This window comes from Marmota marmota, unplaced genomic scaffold (assembly GCF_001458135.2).
Source record: "Marmota marmota marmota unplaced genomic scaffold, marMar, whole genome shotgun sequence".
Classification (NCBI taxonomy): Eukaryota; Metazoa; Chordata; class Mammalia; order Rodentia; family Sciuridae; genus Marmota; species Marmota marmota.
In genome coordinates this window covers 19,620,257-19,633,748 of record NW_026000229.1, presented here as the reverse complement: position 1 = coordinate 19,633,748, position 13,492 = coordinate 19,620,257, and positions in this window count along the sequence as shown.

Sequence of the window (13,492 nt, the reverse complement as noted above, 5' to 3'; positions counted from 1 at the left end):
ATAATTCTTCCATGCATCAGGTGCTACGCCTGCATTTTACAAATGAGAAAACTAATGTCTGAGAGGTTGAGTGACTGGTAAGTTTCAAAGACAGGATTCCATCCCATGAACGTCTGACCCCAAACCTATGCTTTTTGACTGTTCCCTCCAACTAAGTGGTGTCTATTAACAAAATGAAATGTTTTAAACTTATGAAAACTTTTGGAAAGGTCAGATTAAGTAAGTTTTGCTTCAGATACCTAGAAACCCAGCCCCTTCTCCTGTGTCTTTGTTCTTATTGATTGTTTTGTAATTCTTTACTTTCTCCCCAGCAGTGGAATCTTTGAATATAAAAAAACAAAAAACCAGAAAAGCCGTGAAATTTTTTTGCAGAAAGCCCAGTTTAAAAAGAGAAGTAGAACTCTGGGATTTCCTACATCCCCCAGACAGCTCCATTCTCATCTCTCAAAGGTCCCTTAGGACAAAAGGGAACCATAGATTTTTGTGGGTACTATCTGGCCCCCTTTCATTGCTGTCTCAATTTTTTGTTCTCCGCACATGTCTATCTTTCCCAGTAAGAGCTCCTTAATGGTGGAGAATATTGATTATTATGGCTACCTGATCACATCCAAATCCCAAGATGGGGCTCATGAATTTCTGGGTACCAAAGATAAAAGTCTAACCCTGAGGAACCTAGAATTATAGAATTCTAGTCATTTTATACTTTTGTGTATCTTTCTGTGAATCACAGCACAGTGCCTTCCATATAAAATATGCCTAATCAATTCCATATGTGCTGATTAATTGACTGCTATAGAGTTAAGTGGATCATTTTAATCTTGTTGGCTGAAATATATTTATTTAAATTGCATAAATTGATTGTACTCTTTATAATAGCATGTTGACAGTGAATAATGTTTTTAAAATTTAGAAATAGCAGGAATAAGCATTACCTACATGTAGATAGCAAAATAGTTGTCATCAGATTTACAGGTTGTGCTGCTTTTGTGGAAATAAATAAGAAGCTCCAAATAATGTATTATATATATTTGAATCCCAGGAGAGAATTTTGATATTCTCCTTCCTTAAGCATTTAATAATTTCTTCCAATACTGGAAGTATTCATAATTAAATCCAATAAGCCAGGTAATCATTATAATGAAAATATTGCTGAAAATTCTGATGGACATATGGACTGGTGTCCCGTTTGCAAATAGAAGGCTCTGTCACACAGAAAATTGTGTCTTCTTCAATATCAAAGTGGCACAACTAGAATACTCATTCACTAATTCATCTAGTCATTTATTCACCAAATACTTATTGATCAATTTATAAATGTCTGGCATCCTGCTAAGTACTGGCATCATACATTACACATTATGTATAACATTATGTATTACATAACACATTCCCCTCACCTCACATTCTGAAAAAGCATGCACTTAAAAATAACAAAGCTGGGAAAAAATATGCAATTTTTTAATCAGAGCATAAATACAAGCACCATATAAAGTAACAGTTATTAGAAAAGACACTAAAATAGTTAAAGACATATTAAATTTCTAAGAGAAAGATACCTGGTCTAGTTTCATACAAATACAGTTATATGATACTAGACAAAGGTGTCAAAAATATACATTGGAGAAAGATAGTCTTTTTAACAAATGGTGCTGGGAAAACTGGATATCTGTAAGTAGAAGAATGAAGTTGTACCCCTATCTCTCACCCTGCACAAAAGTCAACTCAGAGTGGATCAGGACCTAGGAATTAGACCAGACGCTATGCAACAGTTAGAAGAAAATGTAGGCTGAACACTCCATCATATGGGCCCAGGAACAAACTTCCCTAACAAGACTTCTAAAGCACAAAAAATAAAACTAAAAACCAATAGATGGGATGACATCAAACTAAAAAACTTCTGCACAGAAAAGGAAACAAGAACATGAAGAGAGAATCTACAGAATGAAAGAAGATCTTTGTCTCCTGCTCCTCAGATAGAGTATTAAAACCCAGAGTATTTAAAGAACTCAAAAAAATTTAACACCAAGAAAGCAAATAACCCAATAAATAAATGGGCAAAAAAAACTCAACAGACAGTTCTCAAAAGAAGAAATATAAATGACCAACAAATATAGGAAAAAAATGTTCAACATCTCTAGCAATTTGGGAAATGCAAATCAAAACCACAGTGAGATTTCATCTCACTCTAGACAGAATAGTAATTATCCAGAATACAAATAATGATAACTGTTGGCAAGGATGAGGGGAAAAAGGTACACTCATACATTGTTAGTGGGAATGCAAATTAATTCAACCATTCTGGAAGGTAGTATGGAGATTCCTCAGAAAACTAGTCATGGAACCACCACATGACCCAGCTATCCCGCTCCTCAGTACATACCCCAAAGATTTGAAGTCAGCCTTATGAGCAAAAGAAACAGCAGTTGAGCGTTCAGTGAATTGGGTACTATGAAGTATGATCTGCTATGTTCTAGAGGAACAGAGCCATATCAGTGTTTATAGCAGCACAATTTACAACAGCCAGACTGTGGAACAACCTAGGTGCCCTTTTTCAGATGAAGGGATAAAGGAAATGTGGTATATATACACAAGGAAGTATTACTCAGCCATGAAAAAACAAAATTATGTCACTTGCTTGTCAATGGATGGAACTGGAGACTATAATGCTAAGTGAAATAAATAAGACTTAGAAAGTCAACCGTCAAATGTTTTCTCTGATATGCAAAAGCTAGTCTAAAATTGGGTAGGAGAAAGAGAGGAAAGAAATGGGGGATGCCATCAAAATAAAAGAAATATCAGTGGAATAGAAGAAGAGGATTGAGGGGGAGGAAGAGGGATGGGATAAGGGAAAAGTGGTAGAATGAATCTTACCTTACTTTCCAAAGTGAATCTCACCATTATGTATATCCACAGAACACTAATTTTTTAAAAAATATATAAATAAAATCAGCAGAGGAAAGGGAACAGGAGGAGGGAGTGAGAGGGTACATTAAGTAGTAGAGACTTAAGCAGAGCAGACTATACTTGATGCATTTACGTCAAAATAAATCCTAATGTTTTGTCTATTATGAACCAATAGAAAGATTTTTTAAAAAAGGTGATGGTGTGAAGTGTAGGGGAGGCTCAGGATGGAGGATATGGAGCTGTGGATGCAGTGTGCTGGCTGTGGAAGTTGGTGGTACAGCGTTTCCAAGACAGAGCTTGAGATGGGATCAAGAGAAAGAATGAGCTGTATTAGTTTAGACTTTCCCCAAATGGACCTTGAGTTAGATTTTGGAGTAAGAAGTTTTCTGGGAGGTGCTCCCAGGAAGCACAGTGAAGGAGTGAAGAAACAGGAAAGTCTCTTTACTTTATTAAGTTGGCTCAATGAACAGATTACCACTGTAGTCAAAAGGGATCAAGCCCGAGTGGGACCTGTTATGGTGCAGGCCACTCTTAGGGGTATTTATTCCTTAGCACTTTTGTCCTATATGCAGGCCAAACACTGTCTCTTATAGGCCAAAGAACACCCTCAGTTGGAGAGATGCAGAGAGTGACAGGAATGTTCTGGAATCTTCTGCAAGTGACTTCAGGAGAAGTAGGTAGGCTGAGAGTACGCAGGCGGGAAATCCACATGGTCTGCTGGTGGGCAAATGGGGACTGTATACAGTGGGGCAAATGGGCATTGTGTTCAATACTGGATTCCTTTGTGGCTGACCAGAGTCAGCTGTGCTCATTTGCATCAGCTGCTGTTTAGTAGAACAAAACAGTCGGGTGTTAGAAACTCACAAATCGCCTGTGAACCGATGTGACTTCCACATTGTGCTGGCATCATATCCCAGTTTATGAACTGGGTACGAGAGTAATTGGCATTCCAGAGAGAACGTGTTACAGAAGAACAGATTAGGCATCCCACCTATGAATTAAAATACTGCAGTCCCCCCACTGAAAGATACTTGTAGCTGAGCAAAAGAGCAGTTTAGCATTCAGTGAATTGGGTACTATGGCAGAATATGTTACTGAGTGCAAGAGCATCCTTAGAGGTAATTCTTCCACTTTTGGGAGATCAAGGAAGAGACCTTGAAGTTACATTCTAGAGGATGAGCAACAGGTCAATGCATAGGAGAGAGGAAGAGAAGCCTAAGGAAATAAATGTATGAGGATACAGGGTGAACTTCCACTGGTGAGGCCTTTGCCCCACCCCCTGAAGATCACTGAAGATCCCTGGCCTTCAAGGGTTTTAGCATAAGAAAACAGGGAACCTGAGGACTCAAGAAATGAAAGTCCTCAGAGGAAAAATGTGAGCCCTAAGGTAGATGCTCAGCTTGGTCCCTGCATCATGCAGAGCCTAGTGGCTGCAAGCGTTAGATAAATAATAGATACCAGTCTCTTCTGTCTCTGGGAGCCGCGTCCTGCCTTGACCTTGCTCATCGGATCAGGTAGGAACCCGAGGTCCTCCTTACCACATGTGGTCATTACATTTCCCATGGCAGTTTTCACAAGAGCCTGGGCTGCTTCCCTGGCTGTTCTCCAGGTAGGTAATTATCTTGCCTCCTGTTCTAACTCCTCTGTGGTTTCAGTTGTAGGAGGGAGCCGTCTCCCTCATTCCCACGTGATTGGCTGCTGGTGCTGAAAGGTTTCATTCCAGAAATCTGTTACCTTCTGCCCTGGAGCTTGGCTGGCATTCAGGGGTGGGAGAGGATGTTTGAGGACAACTTGGCCAGGTCTATACTTACTAAGGGAAGTAGAGAACTGGGACTAATTTCCTGATCAATTGAGCATCAAATGTAATTTTTACCCATTTGACCTCATTTTTTTTTAGATATAAAAATCTGAATTGTTCAGGAAAATGAAAAGTTCCCCCCTCAAAATTACTGACACATAAATCTATATTCTTTAGCCAAACCATAAAAGCATGCTGTTTTGTCAAAGTGGTCAGTAATTATGATAGTCAGATATTCTGAATAGGAACCACCTGAGAACAGAACAGCTGAGTAGCGACAACATTAGAAAATCTACCTGAAGTTTGAGTACCTCTTATCCAAAAAATGCTTGGGGTCAGGAGTGTTTGGGATTTCCGACGTTTTTGGATTTTTGAATATTTGCATATATGTAATGACATATCTTGGGGAGAAGACCCAAGTCTGAACACAAAATTCATTTACATTTCACATACAACTTATATATAGACTGAAGGCAATTTTATACAATGTTTTTAGTGTGCCCAGAGTTTGACTACAGTCTCTACATGAGACCGGGTATGGGTATGGGATTTTCTACTTATACCACCATGTAGCTGCTCTAAAAGTTTTGGATCTTGGAGCATTTGGAATTTTTGGATTAGAGATGCTTAACCTGCCTATCAATCATCATCGCATCCATAATCTTTTACCTTCTTCTAAAACATGCATCATTAGCATATAGCTGTCAGTACATAACCCTTGATGATGATGTTCCTGGTGGTTCAGTCAATGAATAGTTTCTCAGTACCCACAGGTGCATAGCCATGTGACACACACAATATAAAAATGTAGAATGGCAATATCACCTTGAACTCACTTCCAAGCTATAATACAGCATGATAGGATCAGTTCTGAAAACAGATTTGACTTTAAATTCTGGCACCACTACCTCTGCAACCCTGAACAAGTTAGGGAATCTTACTAAGGCATAGTTTCTTTATACATCAAATGCTGAGAATAGTATATTGCTAATTTTCAGAGTAATCAATTCCATGAGATATTGAAACTGAAGTGCACAGTATTTGGTACATAACAAGTTCAAAAAAGTGTTTGTAGTCATTACTATAATACAGGCCACCTGGCATATATACAGAACACAACTGCACTGACACAGGGGAAAGCCTGTTGGTGCCCTTGTGTCCTCTCTCGGCAGTGCAGAGGAGCTGGTGCTCTATGACCATGTGAAATGGTGGTTAGGAACACTGGCTTTGTGGTCAGACACACCTGGATTAGAATCCCAGCTTTGTCCTTACAATTTACTTATTAATTCTGTGACCCTACACAAGCATAATGACCTCTCTCAGCCTTAGTTTCTTCATGGTACAATAGGATAGCATAGGATAGATCACAGTTACTATTTATACAGTCACACTGAACTTACCACAAAAAAAAAAAAACACTGAATACGTGGTAGTCATTACTCTTAGAGATAATGAATATGGAGGATCTCGTGATCTGATTATAGGAATCAACTAAAAGTGCAGCTACTTTTTAATCTTTATCAGCCTAAAAATATCTATTATTTCAAAGGCTCAGTTGGAAGGTACTGTCCAGGATGTCATAAAGGGTAGCAGGCCCTTGACACCAGCCAAGGGACAAGCTGGGCCACCTTCATGCAGGAGTAGACTTAGGCTGGCTTGGACTTCGGCACAATGCCAATGGCTTGCATGGGGAGCACATGATAGCATTTGCATGAACATTGTCATGCAGGAGCATTTCAGGACACTGTGGAGATCAACACTGCTCTAATACTATTCCTGTTTGAGAACCCCTAGAAGGACAGTCCCTTATAAGTCTTCAAAAGTCACAGATTATTTCCTTAGTTAAATATGTGGATTTTTAAACTTCAGATTTTGAAATAATCATAGTTTCATTGAAATATTCACAGATTGTACAAGGAGGTCCTATTCCCCATCACACATTTTTTTTCCCAGTAGCCACACCTTAGGTAATTACCATACTATCAAAATCAGGAAATTGGCATTTTTTTCAGCAATGTTACTGAACTAAATAACACACCTGACATTAACCCTTATTTTCTTACTATCATCTCTTCGTTTTCCTCCTCAATTTATTTTATCATGTTTTTGCATTACACATACAAAATCTTCAAATGCTGAAACAAGTTTTGGAGTAAATTAATAAATGAAATGAAATATGTTGTGACATCAATATTATGCTCTGTGGTATCTGCAATATTATTCAAGTTGAGTAAATCTATAACTGGAAAGAAACTTAAATTCACAATGTCTACTCTGTACTTTAGGCCCTTACCATGGCATTTGAACACCAAGAAACTAGTATTACCCAAGGACAGTTGCTTAATTGAATAAAACTCAGGTTTTAAAATTACAAACTTAGAATAATGGTCTTACTACACTACTACTACTAATAATAATAGGTATCAGTTTGGAACATCTACCATGTGCCAGATGTTCTACAGAGTACTTTTCAAACATACTTAATCTCTCATAATCATCCTGCATACAGCCAAATGCTTTCTGAATGTACTTAAATCCCAGGATAACCTAATGATGCAACCACTTTTCTACTTTACAGATGAGGAAACTGAGGCTCAGAGAGGTTATCTGCCCAAGCTTACACAATTAACAAGTGACAGACTGGCCAAACCAGAAGGCCTCCACTAGGGAACTTGGAGCCACACTCAAACTTTGGTCAAATGTGTGACATGCTATAACTTGATTTTGGTTATGCCATATTTTATTTAATATTGTTTTATAACATAAAATAAGGAATTCTTATTTAATGTTTGCAAATCATTATAATGATTTACATATCATTGTAAGAACAATTTAAGCTAATATTAAAAATAAAAGAAAACTTCTTCTCCATTGGAGGTGTTGGTATGTTTCTCAAATCTGGGAAATACTGGCACAGACAGGTTTTTATCTTTTATCAGTTTTTCTCTCAAATCTCTAAGATTTATTATTATTTTTATTAACACTGGGGATTGAACCCAGGGTATCACTCATGCTATGCAAATGCTCCACCACTGAGCTACTGCCATATATGAAAGAGTCATAACCCACTGAGAGGAAGGGTAGAACCCACTGAATGGGCTGGCAAAGATGGGATTTGAATTAGCGTTCAAAGAGGTGAAGAATTTAGAATGTGAATGGCATGTGGTTCCAACACCCACCACCAAGGTAATTTTACTTTTTTAGATTAATTTTTTGTCATGATATTACCTTTATGTCTTTTATCATCCAACACATACAACTACTGAAGAATCCCTGAAGTATCGTTCACACTATTTCTAACCTTACTAAAAATTACTTCATTTTTTTCCTTTGCTCTCTGAGTCACAATGAGAGAGTTCTAGTAATGTTCATATTGTCTACGAACACCAACATCCATGATGGTTCTTGTTTCCTTAAAATCCATCATGCATTGCCCCTGGATTGAAGGCAAAAATATAATGTAAATATAAGCCTCTAGATATACCTTCTTCCTTATTAAAACTGAGCTATAACTCACATATCCTATAATTCACCCATTTAAAGTGTAAAACTCATTTTTTTTGTTTGTGCACAGAATTGTGCAATCATTACTTAATCAATTTCAGAACATGTTCATCACCTAAAAAACAAACTCCATAACCATTACTAGTCATCCTTCACTTGTCACACTATCACCTACCTTCTCCTTTTCCTCTATTCCAGGCCCAGGTGACCACTTACCTACTCTCTGTCTCTCTATATTTGCCTCTTCTGGACATTTTTTTTCTTACATCCCTTTGATGTAACTATAATTATATATTCTCTGACTATCATCTCCCTCTGCCATACTCTCCCCTAACCTCCCTATCCTCTGGTAACCACCCCACTACTCTTTACTTATATGAGATTAATTGTTTTGAGATTCCACATACATGTGTGATTATGTGTATTTGTCTTTCTAGGCCTGTCTATGTCTCTTAACATTCCGTCCTCCATCTTCATTCATGTTATTGCAAATGATAGGATTTCATCATTTTTTTTCAATGTCTGAATTGCACCATCTTTATTCATTCATCATTTGATGGACGATTGGGTTGATTCCATATGTTAACTGTTGTGAATAGTGTCTCAATAAACATGGAAGAGCAGTTGTCTCTTACACGTACTGATTTTATAACTTTAGATATTCACCCAGTAGTGGGCTTGCTGTACCATACAGTAATTCTGTTTTTATTCTTTTGAGAGATCTCCAAATTATTTTCTATATAGATCTATTCATATCCATTCTCACCAACAGTGTGCAGGGGTTCATTCCTTTTTCTCACATCATTGCCAGACCTTGTTACTTGTATCTTTTTGATAATAGTCTATCAAAATTAAAATGACTCACTTTTGGTAATATTCATTTTAACAGGTATGTGATAATATTACAGTGTGGTTTAGATTTGCATTTCCCTGATGACTAGTGATATTGAACATTGTTTCATATACCTGTTGGCCATTTGTATGTCTTTAGAAAAATGTCCTTTTAGGTTTTTTGCCCATTTTTAAATAGGGTTATGTGTTTTCTTGCTACTGAATTGTTTAGGTTCCTTATCAATTTTAGAAATCAATTCCTTATCAGATGTAGAGTTTACAAATAGTTTCCCCCTTTCTGTATCTTGTATCTTTATTCTGTTAGTTATTTCCCTTGCTGGGCATAATCTCTTTAGTTTGCTATAATTCCATTTGTCTATTTGTCTATTTACTTTGGCTATATGAGATCTTTGTGATTCTATAAGAATTTGATGATTTTTTCTAGTTCTTTGAAGAATGTAATTGTCATTTTGAGGGCCTATATTAAATCTGTAGATCACGTTGGGTAGTATGGATATTTTTTAACCATATTTATTCTCTTAACTCATGAACATGGGACATCTTTCAATTTATTTGTCTTCTTCAATTTATTTCACCTTTTAAAAAATAGTTTTAAGAGTAAAGCTCTTACCTCCCTAGTTAAATTTATTCTGAATATTTTATTTTTGTAGCTATTATGAGATTTTTAAATTCTTTTTCAATTCTATATTGGTGTATGGAAATGATATTGATTTCTGCTTCTAGTTTTGTCTTTCATAGCTTTGCTGAATTCATTTATTATATAATAAATGAATTATATATTATATTATATAATATTATATATTAATTTAATATGTTATATGAAATAAGAAAATTTAACTTCCAATTTGGATTCCTTGTCTTTCTCTTGCCTAAGTGCCCTGGCAAGAACTTCCAGCACTATATTGAATAGATGTGGTAAAAGTGAACATCCTTGTCATATTCCAGATCATAGAGAAAAAGCTTCCAACTTTCCCAGTTCAGCATGATGTTAGCTATGGGATCTGCCATTCTTGTGTGTGTGTGTGTGTGTGTGTATAAAATTTAGTATGTTGAATTTCAATCCTGTTATATTTTTTTGAGAGTTTTCTTGATCATGAACTTTGTCAAATGTTTTTATTTATTTATTTTTGCAACTGTTGAAATGATCATATAATTTTTGTCCTTCATTTTGTGATTTTACATTGATTTGTCTCACCCAGATGGCTAGAAAGGTGTCCTTTCTCCTGCATGGTTCCTGTTTGAGCTCTTCAAAAGCTAGAGTTTGGTCAAAAATGGAAAATTTTTCAAATAGAGGAGGACTTGTCTTCAGTTATAAAATGAGATTCAGATAAGTAGAGGCCAGGGAGAAATAAACTTTGCTAGAATAATGCCAATCAGGACAGAGGGAGTGAGCAGAGCACATGGAGGTCCCTAAGAAAATCAGGCTGACAGGGCAAGGGCCCACAGTGAGAGCCAATGTGGGAGAGATGAGCCAAGACCAGAACCACATAGTGGAAGGCTCTGAGTATGGACGAGGAGCTTGGATGCTAAACAATGGGGAGGCCCTGAATATTTTTGAGTAGGAGATTGAAATGGTGTTGTAATGCCAAAGCAGAGAATGATAACAAGAAGGGGAAATTTGGAGGACTGAAAAGAGCACTTTTGGGGTTCACCAGAATGGAGTATAATAAAGAAATCAGGTAAAGCAGGTGGTGAGTGACAACCTTCTTCACTCCCAGGTAAGAGAGATTCTGATGTTCCCTCCAAGGAATACCTTGTTGTCACTGGTGAACTTGTTATGGCAGGAGCTTGGCTGGCCTGATGACTTGCCACAATTTGGTTAGAATCATAAACATAATGGAGATCTTAATACTGTTCCCCTTTCCTGCTGGCAAAGCTTGTGCCTACATGATCCCACTGGGACCAAAACCACATTGCGTTTCCACGAGTGCATTTTTGACAATACTGGGCAGTAGCTTGTCTGAAAGACTCTGCCCAGGATAGCTACTGCAATCAGCTTTCTCACTTTGGGTTTCTGCTGTAAAGAACTTGTCTGTGGGTCTCATGCAGAGAATTCAATTTATATCATCCAAACAGGTGAAATGCAAAGTGTACCTTGCTAGCTCCTGGGGTTGGTAGCAGTCACCATGTTTACCTTCACTGTTCTCTGGTTTCTGGGGGCAAATGAATTGAAATTCGTATGTTACAATTAAAAAACCGTTAAGAGCAAACATCAGAGAGAAGCAGCAATTAGTTAATGTATTATTTAGGGCTTTACTATATACTTTGGCTATCAGTGGCAATCATTCATTCTGCGTAAGTTTTATTTTTATTTTTTTTACCCATTATTAAAAGCATATGTATCTACCCATAACTGAAAATATGTTTAGATTTGCTTGAATTCGACTCCAGGGAGCAATATCCTGACAATGTTTCCTGACCGAATACCTCAAAGTATGCAATGGGGTATAAAGCTAAACACATTAACTTTCCAACATAAATATAAAACCAGTTTATAAATTTTGCCATGGATTCTTTGCTGTATATTGATCCATTCATAATTTTTAAGTATCTGTTCTGTCCAGAGCAACATGCTTGAAGTCATAGGGCAACTGAAATACAGTTTTTAATCTTTTAGCAGTTTCAGCTCTTCTTGATGCTGTATATAAATAGTCGTTAATAATGACAATAAAAGTAGTAATTACTTGTCCAAAGATATTTTTAAAAATTTAAGAACTTTTACTTATGTAATTTGTCTTCTAATCTTTCATTTAATAGTCAAGGGAACTCTTTGAAATAGCTATATTAAATTTAGGAAAATATCATTTACACCACAGAGATTAAATGACTTATTCAAAATCACAAAGTTAGTGATGGATGCAGAACTAAGACACTAACTCCCAGACAAACGGTACACTAGCTACTGTCTTTACTGATCAAATTTTTAGTTTCAGCTATGACTATCTCCCATTACTACACAAATTCAGACGGGTATATTGAGGTAACCCTAGATATCACCTTCCCATTCCATGCAAGATGAATTATAGATAGGATATTTAAGATTTTAAAAAATATGTAAGTGTAAAAGCAAGAAATAAAAAAAAATGTGTGATGCTAGGAATAAAGAAAAAATAAAATTATTAGAAGATAGGAATACATGGGCCATGAGACCTACTAGGAGTTATAGTATAGAGAACATGATGCCTAATGATAAAGGAGTCCTGAAATCAGGGAGATACCACTGGGCATCTGGTCTCGGCCCTAAGAAACTCAGGTCAGTAGCCTGAGCAGAAGCACAGTGGCACACAGATCACCTTAGGCTGTGAATGACAAAGCATTTGCCCCAGAAAGAAAGAAATTGGAATTGTATGCTATGGCTGCTATGCTGGCAGGGGTCAAATTCATATTGCCTGAGAGACACAGGGAACCACCTTCAAAATTGGTAGAGGAAATTTCTTCCTAGAAATCATCATTAGAATATTATGTTGCTGCAATTTTAAAGGAATCACTAGAAGAATAAAGAGCATATCATTTCCTATCCAGTAGAGTGGAAAATGGCAGGGGGGGTGGGCCCTCCAAAACCTTGATCAATTAAAAAACAAATAGGAATGAGATGAAAAATTTTTCTAAAAGGTATCATAAGACTTATACACCATTGGTTAGATTCTAACTTAGTACAACCACTATGGAAATCAGTATGGAGGCTACTCAAAAGACTAGGAATAGAACCATCAGATGATCCAGCTATACTACTACTTGATATTTATTCAAAAGATTTAAAGTCAATATATGGTAATAAAACAGGTTTATCCATGTTTATAGCAGCCCAATTCACAACAGCCAAATTATGGAATTGGTCTAGATGTCAATGGATGAATAGATTAAAAAATGCAGCATATCTACACAATGAAGTTATATTCAGCCATAATGAAGAATGAAATTATGTTATTTACAGAAAATGAATGGAACCGGAGAGCGTTATGTTAAATGAAATGAGCCAAATTCAGAAAGTCAAGGGTTATGTATTTTTTCTCATATAAGGAAGTTAGAAAGAAAAAAGGAAAAAATGTTAAGGTTGGGAATCTCATAAAAACAGAAAAAATACCAATAGAGTAGAGGAAAGGAGCCATGAGGAAGGAAAAGGGAAGGAAAGGGGAGGTAATAGGGAATGAAATTATATTGTTATAGTGTGTGCATGTTTGAATATGTAACAACAAATCCCACTATAATGTATATCTAAAATGCACCAATAAAAACATAATACGGAGTGTAAATGAGTGCAAATGCATTATAAGAATAAATGGTCTAAATTAAGTGTTTTGGATTAGATAAAAAAATTAGAATTATATTCACCTAAAGCTTAAGGACACAAAAAGATTGAAAATAAAAAAGAATGCACAAATAAATACAAATAATTAGTAGGTGTGATAAATAATATATATATATATATATATA